General features: G+C 38.1%; 2 long non-coding RNA genes and 1 other non-coding gene across 3 annotated transcripts; 2 read left to right on the top strand and 1 right to left on the bottom strand.

The window, feature by feature from the left end:
* The first annotated feature begins 3051 nt into the window (after positions 1 to 3051).
* Positions 3052 to 7499, top strand: LOC120111308. Its single transcript, XR_005512486.1, has 2 exons — positions 3052 to 5858; positions 6293 to 7499. It is a non-coding gene; the product is annotated as an uncharacterized LOC120111308 (long non-coding RNA).
* Positions 7500 to 8078: 579 nt separating this feature from the next.
* Positions 8079 to 18828, top strand: LOC120111309. Its single transcript, XR_005512488.1, has 2 exons — positions 8079 to 8192; positions 18653 to 18828. It is a non-coding gene; the product is annotated as an uncharacterized LOC120111309 (long non-coding RNA).
* Positions 9541 to 9647, bottom strand: LOC120104307. Its single transcript, XR_005506758.1, has one exon. It is a non-coding gene; the product is annotated as a small nucleolar RNA R71 (small nucleolar RNA).
* Positions 18829 to 19656: the final 828 nt, after the last annotated feature.

Below are 19656 nucleotides of genomic sequence, written 5' to 3'. Positions count from 1 at the left end.
GCTATCTACGGTCTGAAGCAAGCTCCTCGACAATGGTTTGCCACATTCTTCGGTTTTTTACAAACTCTGGGATTTCGGGTAAGCACAGCAGATCCTTCCTTGTACCTACTTCATCAAGGAAACACAGCAATCTATGTTCTGATCTATGTCGATGACATCCTAATAACCGGCAACTGCAATGCGGCTATCACTGAGCTCCTTCTCAAGCTGCAGGGTAGATTCAAGATCAAAGATCTTGGAATCTTATCTCATTTCTTGGGAATTAAGGCCACTTACTCTCCATCTGGAGTTGCCTTAAACCAATCAACCTATGCCATTGCTCTGCTGAATAAGGCTGGTATGCTGGATTGCAAACCAGTACAAGCACCATTATCCTCAAAGCAGCAACATACCTCAGACCCAACTTTGTTTTCAAATTCTGAACTATTTCGAAGTCTGGCAGGTTCTCTACAATACCTTACCATCACTCGGCCAGACATCTTCTTTGCTGTCAATTACATATGTCAATTCATGCATTGTCCACTGCAGATTCATTACTGCATGCTAAAACGGATTCTCCGTTATGTTAAAGGAACATTAGCTCATTCCCTCTTCTACAAATCAAGCCAACCGACTCTGTCTGCATATTGTGACTCCGACTGGGCAGGGAACAATATTGATCGTCGGTCCACAACGGGGTACTGCATCTTTCTAGGCACCAATCTTATCTCTTGGTATGCGAAGAAGCAACCAACAGTAGCCAGGTCGTCCACCGAAGCCGAATACAGGGCTCTAGCTATTACAACAACTGAACTTATCTGGCTTCGACGACTTCTTCAAGAACTGCAAATCCCTGTCACTTCTCCTACTGAACTGTTCTGTGATAATATCTCAGCCATGACCTTAGCATCGAATCCTGTATTTCATGCTCGTACAAAGCATATTGAGGTAGACTACCACTTTGTACGTGAGAAAGTTCAGTCCAAGGAAGTACATCTTGCTCATATCTCCACCCAAGACCAGCCGGCTGATATCTTCACTAAAGCTCTCCCAGTGAAGCGACACTCTCTCATCTGCTCCAAGCTTCATGTTCTACCAGACCATTCCGCTTGACGGGGGATATTAGCTCACCAGTCTCGAAGCATAGCGTCGGAGCCTCAAAAGAAATATCATCAGATAAATCTCCCAGGCGCTCTACCATACCATCGAATACCATTTCAGAACATTTCAGTTGAAACGCTTCAAACCAACTATAACAATCATAACTGATTCCTAGTAATGTAACGGGGTTTATACAGAGTCTGTTAGACTCTAACAAATTCAACAATCTCTCAGACATAGCTCTATATAAAGCTATCGTCTGAGAGTTATCCATGTGGAAAATATATACAACTTTCTTCTCTATCATTCTTCCTCTGTTTTCATGGTAACTTCTTCAATTAGGCTCTTTGATTGTGTTTTACTTCGCTACTACTACAATCAGTGTTAGGCAAATGTCTATTATGTTTACATTTGTCTGAATGACGAAATGATAAACATTTAGCATGAGCTGCAGTTTGAGATGCCTCACAAGCATGCTGGACTAGATTATGGTGATATTTTTGGAATTTTGAAGTTTAAAATACAATTTGTCGGGCAATATCTTCGAGGTTTCAGCACTGCAGCACTTCTTTTTAAGGGTATAGCACCGGCCTAACTTTGATATTTAGCACAGTCAAAAAATTATTGTGTGATCTGGAATGTGATGGCACTGTTAAGATCTCAGGTGAACTTTCACCTGCATCAAAGAGCTTGTGTGATGCTATTACATTCCATTCGCCAGGGCCTGTGAATCCAAAATGTTGCAAGGTACGTATAACCTTGCACCATGAAGGAATTTTGGAGGTAGTGGTCGAAAATGAAAAGCTTGCACCATGAAGGAACTTTGGGTAACTCCTGTCACTGGGACACCTGCAGCTCTGTTCATTGCAGGCATGTTGGGGGGGGGGGGGGGGGGGGGGTGGGGAAGAGAAAGGCATATGGTTCGAGAAATTTTCCTGCTACGTTGATTCCCGTGACTGAGCTAAGAGCTGCTTGGAAAGGTCTTACAAATGCCATTGTGTTCTTACATTGCAAGGAAGTAATATCTGAAGGTGATTAGGCCACTGTCATCGCATGCATTAATGGTTTGATTCATACTGCAGCCTCTAGTCCTCTACTCCAGGTTATTCAGAATATTATCTCGTCACTCACTTACTTCAGGGCTAACCATTGTGCCAAGGGAGGCCAATTTTATGATGGATTGGTTGGTAGGCTGTGGTTTTAATTGTGATTTCTAGGGTGGACTCCTGTTTTGTCTTCTGAGCTTAATCTCTTGCTGCAAACGGATGCAATGGGCTGCCGTTATATTCGTCGATCATAGAGCTTAGATACTGGGCATTTTGGTTGGAGAATATATTCTGGTTTGGATTCCAGAATTTTTGTAGCGTGGTCAAAGTTCATATTGAATCAAAAGCCAATCAAAGTAGCTCTATTCTTATTGTGTATAATTCAAAAACAAGAAGGATTGACAGATCATTAAAAATCACATCGATTCTTTCTTACTATATAAACTTCCCTAATGTATCCAAGTGTGAGTCTCTGCCTTTCTCGCCTCGCCTTCCCCGTCTGCATGTTTCCTTCTTACATTCCTCTCGTCAACCTGTTTTGTACCATTTTTTTTTCTTCAGTTTTTTACTTTAAAAAGTTGAAATATGAAATCTGATGCAAAAAGATATTTGGTTTCGTTTTTTATTTTTCAGTTTGAGAAGTAACTTTCATAATTTATGAAAAAAACGGATGTATTTTTTTTTTTATTTACGTTTACTATATTTAAAAATAGCCTTTTTAGCCATAAAATCAAATCGAGTTTTAACTCACATATTTTTTTTCTCTCTTGGCTTGAGCTAGTAGGACCACAAAAAAGATTGCGAGGTGGCCCTAGTAGAATAGCTCCCTCCACTACCAAATATTTTTTCCTACTTTTTGTTGTGAAAAATAAAAAACAACAGTAACTACCAAACAAGTTTTTATTGTCAAAAATTTAGAAAAAAAGAAACAAATTTTTTATTTTTTAACTTTTTTAAAAATGACAATGATGCCAAACATAGTCTAATTAGTAAACATAATGCCAAAGATCCAAATCCTTCCTTTATCATTGTTATTTATTTAAATATATTTATTTTTATTAAAAATAAAAATATATGCATCATTCGTGCCATATTTTAGTGATACATAAACGAAAGAGAACTCTATAAGTGTCGTTATGATCAAATACTCCTTATTCAACCAGTCACATATTTTTTTTTTAAGAAGAAAGTAAGCATACCCGTCAATTCATTTTAGTAATAGATGAAACCAGATAGTGTAAAGTAGGAGAAGAAAAAAGAGAGTATCAAGAGATAACAAAACACAAGAATGAACTGAATATGGAAAAACAGACCATAATCTTTGCCCAAAGCAGCCCAGCATCTCAAACTGCCTCACAATGAAATCAGCAAAACTTCAACTGCCGATGCCAAAAATTAGTAGCACTTCAACAGCCATTCGCAAGGCACAGCAGCCTTCAACCACCATGTCCAAGGTTTGAAAGAAAAAACAGCCATACTTTTTTTCTTGGGTAAACAAAAATTCATTAAACCATTCTAGTGTAAATACAATCCTGAGAATCAGAAAAAAAAAGTAACAGTTGTGAAGGAAAATCGGGCACAAATATCCATAATGTAGATCCTGCGTGAGCCGCAACATATGACGCCATCCAATTTGCGGCACTATTAACTTTTCTGAAAATATATTTAGCTTTAAATGTGTATATTCTTAAACAATCTGTCAAGGATGACTATGTAATTCTGAAGAAGTTGAAATTGTCAACGACTTTATAACTGTCATAGAATCACCTTCCTGTATGATATGAGAAGCTTTCAAAGTATTAATTGCAAAGCACATGCCTTTCGATGCAGCATGCAGTAATCGACTGTGATATCAAATAGTCTAACTTCACCAGCACTAATCGAATTTCTAATAACAAAACTAGCTCTGCCCAGCTCACCTCTATCCAAAATACTATCATGAAAAATTAACCTTGAGGAAACCATGGGTGGCTCTTAAGTGAAATAAATCATATAGAGAGACAGAAGCCGCAATAAAAGAGGAGCCACAATTTTTCCCAGCTATCAAGGATACCTCCGAGTGAGTTATATCCATATATTCTTGAGCCTAACTGCTTTTAGTGAAAAATACAGTCATTTCAAGCCATCCAAATATTATAAGCAATATAAATCATCAAATTGGCCTCTCTATTCCTATTGTCTCTAGTTGACTTGTCCTTGAGAAATTGAAGAAAATCTTCAAGAGAAAAAGTAGGAACTATTGCTGCATCAGAAGATAGGGGCTTGTCACTATACCTGGGTCACCGCTTTGCACTGTAATAGAATATAAGATGTAGACTCCTCTATCTCTGGACATAGATCACAAAATGTTAGAATATGAAAACCATGGTATTTCAAAATACCATGACTATGGAGTCGATTCCAAGCTATCTTCCATATGAACAGTGACACCCTAGGAATGCACCCCTAATTCCATATCCAACCAATACATTTGGATAAAGGAGCTTCTTTCTTACAGAATTTATACAAATCCACAACTTTAAACCATCAATCCAAAGGAAGGTCCCCATTCTAACTTATCTGCAGCATCTCCATCTAATATAGGAATAGACCAAATTCTATAAACCAATTCCTCTAGAAAGAATTGCTAAATCAAAGTAAGATTCCATTTATTCTCACTTGCCACCATAAGATTTCTAACTCTAAGATTCTGCAAAGATCGAGTATCAACAGGAGCAGGCCAACAAGCAATGAGAGTTTCTGAAATCCAGGGATCCTGAGTCACATCATTAGAAGCCCCATTACCTGCCATCCATCTAATATTAGATAAAACCATTGGAGCATGAGAACATAACTTCCTCTAGATGGATGAACAAATCCATGAACACACTAGAGGGGAACTAAATGACCAAACACCATATTTTGCTCTCATAAGAGAAACCCACAATCCCTCTTATGACAACATAAATTGTACTGCATGTTTGGTTATCAGAGCTTCACTCTGTACCACCAAAGAAGAAATCTGCAGACCACCTGTTTTGAGCGGCTTGCATACACAATTCCAAGACAACAAGTATTTACTACACTAACTTCTCAAAACCATCTTCTGAAAACTCAAGAAGCTATGTACCTCAAAGAAATTGAGAAATTAATTGTACCATCCTTATCCTTTAACCAACATTCTAATTTCTATTCATGTGCTCCATGAGAAGTGTGAGAAAAAAAATCTACGGGTGGTTAAGATCTATGTGAGCATGTATTTAATCTTCTATCAACTATACATTGTGTAGATCTTAGATATACAGAGCCAAATAACCTAAATAATAAGTTATAGCTAACTTTTTTAGATGAGAACCTAAATTATTGCAAATATATCAGAATAGATCTAGTCTATGGCCCATGTGGATAAAGATATACTACAGTATGTTTAAAGGCCCACATTTTTTTGGGCTTGGGGTACAATCCGACCCATAAGAAGGGGGAGGGAGACTCCCGATCGGGTCTTCTCCCTCCCCTATTTTAAACCCATCTTCCTCCTCCCGAATCCACCGAAAAAAAAAAAAGAAGAAAAAGGGGGATTGAATCTTACCTAAATTGAACCAAACTCCATCTATAAAAGATCCCTTTCTCCTCATCCTAGGGCATCAACTGAGTGCCGTTCAAAAGAAAAAGGAAAGAAAAAAAAGGGGATCCGTGAGAAACTTGGGTTGTTCGCCACCGATCTTGCTTGAGGAACTCGCCGCCGGAGGTAAGGTGAGCACCCTCTCCTCCTTCTTCTTTGTCTTTAGGCCACCGACTCCTTGGAATCCGGCCGGCAAGCCGCCGGACTGATGGGGAAAAGCCGAGTCTCTGATCGGCCTTCTCCTCTTCCATTCAGCCGGCCATCGCCGGGCATAGCGCACCGCCGGCACCGCCACAGGTCGACGACTATGGGGCGTCGCCGGCCATGGGCCGCCTGCTGCCGAGCACCTCCCCCCTTTCCGTCGAGAAGAATGAAGAAGAGAGAGAGAGAGAGAAAGAAAGTTTATTTGGGGCTTCTCTTCCTTTTCCCTTTTCTCTTATTATATTTTTCTTCTTTCTCTAGTTGGGGCTCTCTCTCTAAACTTGGATCCAGAGAGATCATTGTTTTGAGAGTTATGGATTGTCATATATTTTGGATAAGTTTTAATGATGATTTGATTTCGTAGGGAAACAATCTATTGGACGAGAGGACGCTGAGCAGAGTTCTGCGCATCCTGATGAGAGTACAAAAGTGAAATCTTCATATTATCTTAATTAGTATTATAGTGTCATTTTTATTAATAAAATTAATTAATTAATGTTTTATTTGTGTTTGAGTGAAATTAATCCAAGAGATCCAGTAACTCTGATTTGAGCCCAATGCCTGGCAGCCCAAGCTCAATAAATTTTCCAAACATCCACAGCATGGGGGCTTTGAAATTTTCCAATTTCCCAACCAATCGTGGACCTCCAAGCATCATGGCATCTCATTCAAGGGACCTAAATCAAACCCAAGGGAGCTAAGCTAAACCAGCTCTTCAATTCCAAACGGCATCTCATCAGCATTCTTCCGTTTTCCCCTGTTCTTCCCAGCTCATTCAAACGGTGGAGCGTGCGACGGAAAGGAAGGAGGCCAGCAGCCAAGGGAGGAGAAGAGTCCCAAGCCGAGTCTTCTTAACTTCCCAACGTCAACATGTGGAGCTTCCCAGCATCTTCCAACCGTCCGTGGCTCCCAACGGCAGCGAGGGAAATCCAAAAGCCAAACCGGCTTTCATCCGTGAAACAACTCCCCAAGCTCTTTTGGATTACAAGCAACAGAGAGCCGTTCCCAGCAAATTAATTCCATCCACGAGGAGTCTTCCCATATTCGCAACTCCCTCCACCCTGCATCTCAGCTGCGTTTCATCCGGCCTCTTCAACATGCTATAAGAAGGCAGCCGAGCGAGCAAAGAAGGGGGAGGCCTTCCATTTTTTGGGATCATCCGGAGGCGACGGGAGAAGAAGGGGAGGATCTATTGGCATTATTCCCAGCCGGACGGAACAAACCAGCAAAGAAGGAGGAGGCCTTCCATTTTTTGGGACATCCGGAGGCGACGGGAGAAGAAGGGGAGGATCTATTGGCATTATTCCCAGCCGGACGGAACAAACCAGCAAAGAAGGAAGAGGCCTTCCATTTTTTGGGATCATCCGGAGGAGGAGGGAGAAGGACACGGAGCAAAAGGGGAGCCAACATTCACACCTTTTCCAGCCGAGCGAGAGAGGAGAAGAGGCCACGGAAAGAAAACAGGGTGCCCTGTTTCTGAACCAAACAAAGAAAAAAAAAAGGGGATTTATGTTTTATTTTATTTATTCTATGCTAATCCCTTTTATAAAATTGCTTGCATCTCATATGGATAGCTAAATCTTTTTAAGCTAAGGCTAGGGAAAAGCCTAGCATTTTCTTCATGTATTTCCTTTAATTATCAATTGGATTTTAATGTTTTTGATTTGATTTATGGTGCAGTAGATTGATAGAAATTATTTCAAACTTATATATTTTCTTTGATTTGTTATTTCCTCCGGGTATAACAGATGCTTAGAAATCCCTGTAGTTTAAAATAGAATTACTGTAATGCTGCCCATAAAACTAAATCTATTTTACTATGATTAATAGGTGATTTTAAGAAAAGCATGATGAAATGCTAGGCTGAATCCTGATGCCTTAGTTATATTTTTGCCAATCCGAATATTATTCAGCCTTTAGTTTTTGTTCACTGTCAAATCCCTGTGGATTCGATCTCGGACTCACCGAGAATATTACTTTGCTACACCCTATACTTGGGGTATTCTACATTTAATTTCCCTTTTAAAAAGAACAAGATTAAAATCGTAGCAAGTTTTTGGCGCCGTTGCCGGGGATTTGCAACGTGCGAACGAGAACAAGGCTGCAAATTTCAATTTTTAATTTCCGTTTCTTCAATTTTTCTTTATTTTTAACACAGCTGAAATTTCAAATCTTTACAGATTCAAGGACGACACAAAGCAGGACTAGTAACGAGGAAGATCAAGATCAAATTTTTGGATTCCCGGAGTGAACGAACTCCGGCCGTGAGTATTTAAATTAATTTTCCTGTTTTGTTCATACTAGTCCTATTTTTCCTACATTAGAATTTTACTCTTGTTTTTAAAAAAAAAATTAAAAAAATTATTAATTAAAATAATAAAATAATAAAAAAATAAAAAAATAAAAAGAAAAAAAAATTAGCTAGTTTGTTTGATCAACTATTCAAATGCAATTTAATGTCATGACATAAAATGTTAAAAAATCTTCTTGATTGTTGCATATAGTATAAAGCATTTGCATAAAATAATCTAAGGGCTGAACCCATTAAAAAGATAAGGTCGGGATTTTATCACTCGTCCTTAGCCCAAAAATCATCCCAGTGCATCAATATCCTAAGCCTAATTAAAATCAACTAGACGTTGGCCCCTAAGGATATTCGAGCTCAATAGGACGAAGACCACTGAAAGTTGCACCAATTTCGCTCTATGACCCTGGTCGATGTCTAGGCAAGCTTTGTCCCTCTAAGTGATTGAAGGGAGACAGTTTCTGTTCGAGGAAAGTGGGTTTTAAGTGGGACCTTTGCTATACGCATCGTGACCCCTCCACTTACCTGGGAGCTTACCTGGTCGACTAGGTTATTAGACCAGATTGGAGGCTTAAGTGTACTCTTCAAACCAGTTAGGAGCTGTCTAGAAATTTTTAGGAAAACATTAGAAATAAGGGTGCTATGCTTTGATACTATTTGATTGTGAATAATTTTAGTAGCAGGGTGTCAATATTCATAGCTTTAGGTAATATTCATACTCATCCAAAACTCTAAATATATATATATATACAAAATAAATAAATAAATAATTAATAATAATAATAATTAAAAAAAAAATCGACTGGTTAATTGGTCAGTATATGCGGTTGTGGCAAAGGGATAAAACGAAAAGATTATTTCGAGTTGAATCAAGGGATAAAAGTTCAAATAAGCAAATGGAAGATAATGGTAGTAATCAGGGAGATAATGAATTTCAAGATGACTTACCTATTAGAACGCTTCGTGATTATCTACAACCCACTAGGATCAGTACCCCATCCTGTATGGTTATTCCTACTGCTGCGGGAGCCTTTGACATGAAACCAGGAATAATCCAATTACTCCCAAAGTTTCATGGACTTGACTCCGAAAGTCCCTACTTGCACCTAAAAGAATTTGATGAAGTGTGTTCAACACTTCAATTTAATAATATCAATGAAGAGGTAGTGAAGCTTAAGTTATTTCCTTTTTCTTTAAAGGAAAAAGCTAAGTCATGGTTACATTCTTTAAGACCTAGGACCATAGCTACCTGGCAAGAGATGACAAGGGAATTTTTAAAGAAATTCTTTCCAACACATAAAACAAACACACTTAGAAGAAATATCATGAACTTTGCACAAAAAGATGGAGAAACATTTTTCCAGTGTTGGAAAAGATTTAAGGATCTTCTGCTTGCTTGCCCACATCATGGATATGAAATTTGGAGAGTCATCAGTTTCTTTTATGATGGTTTGTCCTCCAATATGAGACAATTTGTAGAAATGATGTGTAATGGTGAATTTATGAATAAGGAACCAGACGAAGCCTGGGACTATTTTGATCTGTTGGCAGAAAATGCACAGGCTTGGGATACAATAGATAAGAATGAGAAACCTAAAATACCGACTAATACTAAAGGAGGAATGTATCATGTTAAAGAAGAAAATGATGTAAATTTAAAGATTGCTAATCTAACTAGGAAGGTTGAAGCCATTGAATTAAGCAGAGCCAATACAGGAAAGGCACCTACTATAGATGAAAGTATTTGTGAAATCTGTGAAAGTAATGCACACTTAACCAAGGATTGTCCTACAATCCCCGCCTTCCAAGAAGTGTTGCATGATCAAGCGAATTTCACAAATGCTTATAAGAGACCATTTCCTGAAACATATAATCCTAACTAGCGAAACCATCCTAACTTTAGTTGGAGACATGGACCCACTGCCAATGAATCTCAAGGAAATTCTGTTCCTACTCCTTATGTGCCACCACATAGGAAATCCCTTGAAGACACTTTGCAAACCTTCATGCAAGGGCAGACTCAAATAAATCAGAATACAATGCAATCACTCCAAGAACTTAAAAATTCTGTAGGTAGAATTGAGGCTCAACTCAATGTTAGGGAAAAAGGGACATTTCCAGCCCAACCTCAATCTAACCCAAAGGGTCAACATGAGGTCCATGAAGCAAGTTCATCCCAACCTAGATTTGAACAAGTTAAGTCTGTTACGACCCTTCGTAGCGGAAAAATAATTAACAAAGAAATTCCGACAAAAGATGACAAACCTGAAAAATCTATTGAAAAGAAGGATGAAAATAATACTGAACAAGATGATCCAATACCTCATCATAAGATAGTTGCTCCATTTCCTCAGCGCTTGCTTGCAGCTAAAAAAGGAGTACATGATCAAGAAATCCTGGAAATCTTTAAACAAGTAAAAATTAACATTCCTTTATTAGATGCCATTAAGCAGATCCCATCTTATGCCAAATTTTTAAAAGATCTTTGTACCATAAAGCGAAAACTTTACGTACAAAAGAAAGCTTTTCTAACTGAACAGGTAAGTGCTATTCTCAAACACAACACTCCACCTAAATATAAAGATCCTGGTTGTCCTACCATATCTTGCATTATAGGAAACTTCAGGATACAACGAGCCCTTCTGGATTTAGGTGCTAGTGTTAACTTACTGCCGTATTCAGTTTATGAACAGTTAGGACTTGGTGAATTAAAACCCACCAAAGTTACTCTCCAACTTGCCGATCGATCTATAAAGATACCAAGAGGAATAGTCGAGGATGTACTTGTCCAAATTGATAAATTCTATTTTCCAGTCGACTTCATAGTATTAGATACCCAGCCTGTCATGAATTGTACCACTCCAATACCTGTCATTCTAAGCCGCCCATTTCTAGCTACTTCCAATGCTTTAATCAACTGTCGAAATGGAATAATGAAAATGTCATTCGGGAATATGACTATAGATTTTAATATATTTAACATTTGTAAACAACTCGATAATGACAATGAAAATGATGAAATTCATGGAGTTAATCTGATCGACTCCATTGTAGAAGATGTTCTTGTCCCATCTCTTTCTTCTGATCCTTTAGAAACATGCCTAACTCATTTCGGAAATACAGATATCAACCAAAACTTTAGAGAAATCAGTGCTATATTAGATTCAGCTCCTTTGTTGGATACAGATAGGTGGAAATCTCGTTTTGAAGAATTACCCACACGCAACAATAGTCCTCTACCATCTAGTGTTCAAGCACCCAAACTTGAGTTAAAGCCTTTGCCATCTGAGCTCAAGTACGCATACCTTGGTCAAGAAGAAACTTTTCCTGTGATCATATCATCCCAACTCAAACAAAATCAGGAATTAAAATTGTTAGAAATTCTCAAGGAACATAAGGGTGCAATAGGGTGGACAATTGCTGATATCAAGGGAATTAGTCCCTCAATTTGCACTCATAGAATTCATCTAGAAGCTGATGCCAAACCTTCTTGTCAACCTCAACGTCGATTAAACCCAAACATGAAGGATGTGGTTAGGGCAGAAGTTTTGAAACTTCTGGATGCGGGTATGATCTACCCAATTTCAGATAGTAAATGGGTAAGTCCAACCCAAGTGGTCCCGAAAAAATCTGGTGTTACTGTAGTCAAAAATGCCAACAATGAATTAGTTCCAACTAGGGTCCCCACTAGTTGGCGTGTATGCATTGACTATAGAAAACTTAATTCTGTCACTAGGAAGGATCATTTTCCTCTACCTTTTATTGATCAAATTTTAGAAAGGTTAGCAGGTCATAAATATTATTGCTTCCTAGATGGCTATTCAGGTTACAACCAAATTGCAATTGATCCTGAAGATCAGGAAAAGACCACTTTTATATGTCCTTTTGGCACATTTGCTTACAAGAGAATGCCTTTTGGATTATGTAATGCTCCTGCAACCTTCCAAAGATGCATGCTCAGTATTTTCTCCGACATGGTTGAGCGTTTTTTGGAAGTCTTCATGGATGATTTTTCGGTTTTTGGCTCCTCTTTTGAAAACTGTGTGGACCATTTAAGACTAGTCTTAATTCGGTGTGAGGAGAAGAATCTAATCTTAAACTGGAAAAAGTGTCATTTCATGGTAACTAGGGGAATTGTTCTCGGGCATGTTATTTCATCTGAAGGAATTGAAGTAGACAAGGCTAAAATTGACTTAATTGCTAACTTACCCAACCCAAAAACTATCAAAGATATACGCTCATTTTTGGGTCATGCAGGATTTTATAGGAGATTCATTAAAGATTTTAGCTCAATATCTAAACCCTTATGTAATCTCCTTCAAAAGGAAACCCAATTTGTGTGGTCTGAAGAATGTCAAAAAGCTTTTGATAAACTCAAAAGCTTGCTGACCTCTGCTCCCATCATGCAACCACCTGACTGGTCACTTCCTTTTGAAATTATGTGTGATGCCAGTGAATATGCAGTTGGGGTAGTTCTAGGGCAAAGAAAAGAAAGAAAGCCTTATGTCATCTACTATGCAAGTAAGACTTTAAATAGTGCACAAAAGAATTACACCACTACGGAAAAGGAACTACTTGCCGTAGTATTTGCACTAGACAAATTTAGGTCTTACTTGATTGGATCCAAAATCATTATCTACACTGACCACGCTGCCCTTAAGTACCTTCTTTCAAAAAAGGATGCTAAGGCGCGTTTGCTTAGGTGGATCCTTCTACTCCAAGAGTTTTTTCTAGAAATAAGAGATAAAAAGGGGGTAGAAAATGTAGTAGCTGATCACTTGTCCCGTCTGACTCTTCCAGATTCCTTAGACAATTCGCCCATAAAAGACACTCTCCCTGATGAGCAACTGTTTAAGATCACATCTTCACCCTGGTTTGCAGACATTGCAAATTTTCTAGTCACAGGTGAACTACCAAGTCATTGGAATAAACAGGACAAAAGAAAATTTCTAACTGAAATAAAAAATTTCTTCTGGGATGATCCTTATCTTTTCAAATACTGCCCAGACCAAATTATTAGGAGATGTGTACCTAATGACGAAATTATTAGCGTCATCTCCTTTTGTCATTCTGAAGCTTGCGGTGGTCATTTCTCTGCTAAGAAAACGGCTGCAAAAATTTTACAGTGCGGTTTCTATTGGCCCACCTTGTTCAAAGATTCCCATAACTTTTGCAAAGCTTGCGAGCGTTGTCAAAAGTTAGGTGGGATAACTCGTAGGAATATGATGCCCCTCAACCCAATTTTAATTATCGAAATATTTGACTGTTGGGGAATAGATTTTATGGGTCCATTTCCTCCTTCATTCGGAAATTTGTACATCTTAGTAGCTGTAGATTATGTCTCCAAATGGATTGAGGCCATTCCTTGCAAACATAATGACCATAAAACTGTTTTAAAATTTTTAAAAGAAAACATTCTTTCCAGATTTGGAACGCCTCGAGCCATCATCAGTGATGGGGGTTCACACTTCTGTAATAAGCCTTTTGAGGCTTTAATGCGAAAATATGGGATCACCCATAAAGTTGCCACCCCTTATCATCCACAAACAAGTGGACAAGTTGAAGTATCAAATCGATCAATTAAAAATATTCTGGAAAAAACGGTTAACCCAAATCGCAAAGACTGGTCTTTGCGTTTAACTGATGCACTTTGGGCTTATCATACTGCTTTTAAAAGTCCGATTGGTATGTCTCCGTACCGTCTTATTTTTGGCAAACCTTGTCACTTGCCTGTGGAATTGGAGCATAAGGCATACTGGGCTATTAAGAGATTTAATTTTGATATGGATAAAGCTAGTTCACTACGCAAACTTCAACTTAATGAACTAGAGGAAATTCGGAATGAAGCATATGAGAATGCTCGAATTTATAAGAACAAAATGAAAGTATTTCATGATAGAAATATTATGAGAAAAATATTTGAGCCTTCCCAGAAAGTTCTATTGTATAATTCAAGACTTCATTTATTTTCAGGAAAATTGAGATCTAGGTGGACTGGCCCGTTTATAGTTAAAACTGTTTATCCGTATGGAACCGTTGAGATAGAGAATCCAAACACCGGTAATATTTTTAAAGTAAATGGCCAACGTTTGAAGTTATTTTTGGACAACTTTACCCCAGAGGTTGAATCGACCAATCTGGAAGATCCTGTTTATCAGGATTGATCTCTATATCTGCTAGAGATCCTCTGTTTGTACATAATTTTTCTTTCTTTCATATGACAATTGGAGAGCAACAACAGTATGCAGTCATTCTATCAGGTAAATTCTAACCTTCAGCCATATTATTCTTCATACAAACATATTTAATGCATTCATGTTGCAACATTGGGGACAATGTTGAATTTAAGTTGGGGGGAGAAATTACTGTATTTTTCTATATATCATACCAATTGTCATATATATATTTGTATATATATATATATATATATATTTTTAAAAAAAAATCTCTATTAAAAAAAAATAATAAAAAATTTTCTATTTAAACATATATTTTGTTGCATTTAATTACCACTATATTTTTTTTTCAAAGAAATAAACATATGCAGCTATTAAGGAAAGGAGCATATTATGACTTATTAGAGACCTATTATTAGATCCCCACACAAGTATTCAATGACAATAGGAAAGCCTCAGAAGTTCACTTGTGTTACCTATTTGTTTGTTGACCTTATTCGCAAGAGAAGTACGAGTGTCCTTGTCTTAAAGTTCATGATTTGGTTTTCACATAAAGATAAAGTTTGAAATTCCCGGCTAGATCACCTGGGTGCCTTATGTTCTGACCTTGGTTGACCTATAGTCACAATACAGTCACGTTACATATGTATATATATATATATATATATATATATATAAAATAAAAAAAAAAAAGAGAGAAATAATACTGTTTGTCTTCACTGAGTAACCGGGCCTCTTGCCTACAAAGCAGTGAGTGTTCGCGTAAAAAGGTGAAAATGACTGAAATAAGTGACTAGTCTGGCCTCGTGGCGTAGTCTGGTTCGAGTAATTAAGTCCGAGGGGTGTTTCACCTAATGCCTTGAGCCAACTGGATCAAGAGTCATTGACCCAAAGCTCGTTACATGGACTTTACTAGAGCCTAATGGAGTTGGACTGTTGAAGTCACTATGTGAAAAAAAAAAAATAATATATATAAAAATAAAAAAATAAAAAATAAAAATAAATTAAACATGAGTAAGTTAGTTAAACTTAAACCAAGTGACATGTGGATGACTGGTTTGACTCCATTGTTTTAGAACTCTGTGTACCTGGGATGTCTAGTTAGAATTGACAGCTTCATTTTTATATGCGAACCATTCTGGATAAATAACATGTGATATTCGGAAAATTTTGTGGATCGGGAGCTAACAAATGGTAGTTAACACTTGTGAATTTGAGTAGTGCACCTAGAACTCAAAGGGTACTCAATTGTGGTGGAGGTATAGGTATTCTGAGATGTCACATTTACATTTGCCTTAAGGGTTGCTATGTTTTAAAATATCTTATAACTTAAAAACGATGTTTGTGGGTAACATCACTGCAAACCCTCACGAGACAACACTCGTCCACTAGGATAACCTAGGGGTTTAACGGCTTGTTGCACATGCTAAGTGCAATCGTAATGCTCTACGAAAGTGAGTATTTATTTTAATTCATGCATATTGATATATATTTAAATAATACTTTTGCACTCTCATTCTATCATTTTCACACTAAATTGCTAGAGACTAGCAATAAGCTAGTTGGGGGTGTGATGAGAGTACAAAAGTGAAATCTTCATATTATCTTAATTAGTATTATAGTGTCATTTTTATTAATAAAATTAATTAATTAATGTTTTATTTGTGTTTGAGTGAAATTAATCCAAGAGACCCAGTAACTCTGATTTGAGCCCAATGCCTGGCAGCCCAAGCTCAATAAATTTTCCAAACATCCACAGCATGGGGGCTTTGAAATTTTCCAATTTCCCAACCAATCGTGGACCTCCAAGCATCATGGCATCTCATTCAAGGGACCTAAATCAAACCCAAGGGAGCTAAGCTAAACCAGCTCTTCAATTCCAAACGGCATCTCATCAGCATTCTTCCGTTTTCCCCTGTTCTTCCCAGCTCATTCAAACGGTGGAGCGTGCGACGGAAAGGGAGGAGGCCAGCAGCCAAGGGAGGAGAAGAGTCCCAAGCCGAGTCTTCTTAACTTCCCAACGTCAACATGTGGAGCTTCCCAGCATCTTCCAACCGTCCGTGGCTCCCAATGGCAGCGAGGGAAATCCAAAAGCCAAACCGGCTTTCATCCGTGAAACAACTCCCCAAGCTCTTTTGGATTACAAGCAACAGAGAGCCGTTCCCAGCAAATTAATTCCATCCACGAGGAGTCTTCCCATATTCGCAACTCCCTCCACCCCGCATCTCAGCTGCGTTTCATCCGGCCTCTTCAACATGCTATAAGAAGGCAGCCGAGCGAGCAAAGAAGGGGGAGGCCTTCCATTTTTTGGGATCATCCGGAGGCGACGGGAGAAGAAGGGGAGGATCTATTGGCATTATTCCCAGCCGGACGGAACAAACCAGCAAAGAAGGAGGAGGCCTTCCATTTTTTGGGATCATCCGGAGGCGACGGGAGAAGAAGGGGAGGATCTATTGGCATTATTCCCAGCCGGACGGAACAAACCAGCAAAGAAGGAAGAGGCCTTCCATTTTTTGGGATCATCCGGAGGAGGAGGGAGAAGGACACGGAGCAAAAGGGGAGCCAACATTCACACCTTTTCCAGCCGAGCGAGAGAGGAGAAGAGGCCACGGAAAGAAAACAGGGTGCCCTGTTTCTGAACCAAACAAAGAAAAAAAAAGGGGATTTATGTTTTATTTTATTTATTCTATGCTAATCCCTTTTATAAAATTGCTTGCATCTCATATGGATAGCTAAATTTTTTTAAGCTAAGGCTAGGGAAAAGCCTAGCATTTTCTTCATGTATTTCCTTTAATTATCAATTGGATTTTAATGTTTTTGATTTGATTTATGGTGCAGTAGATTGATAGAAATTATTTCAAACTTATATATTTTCTTTGATTTGTTATTTCCTCCGGGTATAACAGATGCTTAGAAATCCCTGTAGTTTAAAATAGAATTACTGTAATGCTGCCCATAAAACTAAATCTATTTTACTATAATTAATAGGTGATTTTAAGAAAAGCATGATGAAATGCTAGGCTGAATCCTGATGCCTTAGTTATATTTTTGCCAATCCGAATATTATTCAGCCTTTAGTTTTTGTTCACTGTCAAATCCCTGTGGATTCGATCTCGGACTCACCGAGAATATTACTTTGCTACACCCTATACTTGGGGTATTCTACATTTAATTTCCCTTTTAAAAAGAACAAGATTAAAATCGTAGCACATCCCAGTTTCTAGATCGCCGTGAGGGTGGGTGAATAGTTTGTCTGAGTTTTTCAACAAAGGGTAAGGATTCCTGTACGCCGACCTGCATGTATAAATATTTTTTGCACCTATATATGTATGATGTGCTATGATACAGATAAGTTAGAAGAAAAAATAGCTTTATATTAAATTATATTTTGATCATATTTGCTTGTGATTGGTATCATGATGGATGCATGCTTATGCATAACCTACACCTGCATAATTGGATTTATGAATGTGGTTCTTATGATATGAGGGTATTAAACCATATTTTGATCACATTTGTTTGTAATTGATAGTATGATGGATACAATCTTGAGCATGACTTACACTTATATAATTGGACTAATGGATATGGTGGCATGGACTAACCATGTTATTTTGATTACCCTGTCACGGGCCGAAAACGTGACCATGGTTAGTCTAGGTCAGAAATAAAATGGAAAAAGGGATTGATGTGTGATTGTGAATTGATTAAATGAACAGGGACTTTGGGCTTATCTCGTTATTATTGATTGCCCCATCACAGGCTGGAAATGTGATATTATCGATTGTCCCGTCATAGGCTGGAAATGTGATGCTATCGATTGCTCCATCACAGACTAGAAATGTGATACTATCGATTGCCCCATCACAGGCTGGAAATATGATACTATCGATTGCCCCGTCATGGGCTGGAAACGTGATCGAGATGTAGCCCAAAGTCGGAAAGATAATTGATCTGGATCAAGTTAATATAGAATGAAAAGAAAAGGCATTAAAAACAGTAATGAAGATTTATGAGCTATCATATGCTATATCATTCTTATGTGGTTGGACTTTCATTGATGTTTGATGTGCATACTTATATTGATTATTTGAGTTTTTTGGAAATTATTTATGATTTCATGAAATGTGCATCGATTTGTTGTGGTTTTCAAATCTATATTATTATTGTGTTGGTGTGGATGTGTAGGGATTCTTACTGAGTTGTAAAGCTCACCCCCTTTTTTTTCGTTTTCTCTTTTCAGATGCATAAACATGGATGGGTTGGGCGCGGAGCGCGAGTATCAAAGTCATTAGCTAGTTAGTTAGTTTATCTTTCTTTGATGTCGATGAACATTTGAAGATCTTGTAATTGACCCAAATTGATTATTTGGACATGTTGGATTTGTCAATTTGAATTAATTAATTAGTTGTGGATTTATTGGATTTTTGTTTATCTTAGGCCTTGCATGATCTTTAGTGCACTGCTCTAGAGCTCATGCGGCCGGTCACGTATCGGACATGGGTGCTGGGTTCGGGGCGTGACAGTATGGGTCCATTTTAGTTGACCATGGGACTTAAATGGATCTATGCCCTTAGCCGAGGATATTAGGGCTTAAATGGGAGGAATATGTGAGGACCCGTATGGATGTTATTTAGTCTCACATCGATTAAGTATCGGATATATCTTGAATGTATAGGATCAAGAAACCCGCATAACATCTTGTGGTTAGCTTTTTTTTTTGGATGAGATGCCAGATTGTTACGGATGGCTCACGGCGAACACCGATTCTTGACCTTCAAAGTTGCCAACAACTTCTAAACCCAGCTGGCCTCTCCCACTTACATCACACGTGTATAATGAAGATTTAGATATGCATGCAAGCGGTAGTTGCGCTGAGTCGGATATTTGAATATATCAACAGTATTTTATTTGATTATCCAATTAATGAATCTGACCAAAGTCGGGTTGACATCTAACTAATTACAGTTAACATATAATGGATCAAAATTGTTATCCTATTCAAACTAAAACTCAAGTACTAAATACGGGATAAGGTCGTCGTGCGGAAAACAAAATTTCCACCGGGTCAACGTGCATGAGTCCTATTAAAAGAAAGATATTTTAACGGTGATAGGAGTGGGGGAAGGAGGTTACGGTTAGAAAGAGGCGTGTGAGTGGGGAGGTAGTTTACGGAAGTTAAGGAACTCCACACGCCCCTATCTCTAAACTTAAGCATCAACACGTACATATATTGAGCTATTCGAT

The sequence above is a fragment of the Phoenix dactylifera genome, chromosome 1 (genome assembly GCF_009389715.1).
Source record: "Phoenix dactylifera cultivar Barhee BC4 chromosome 1, palm_55x_up_171113_PBpolish2nd_filt_p, whole genome shotgun sequence".
NCBI lineage: Eukaryota > Viridiplantae > Streptophyta > Magnoliopsida > Arecales > Arecaceae > Phoenix > Phoenix dactylifera.
Note: the sequence above shows the minus strand (reverse complement) of the source record. Positions and strands in the feature narration are given on the sequence as shown.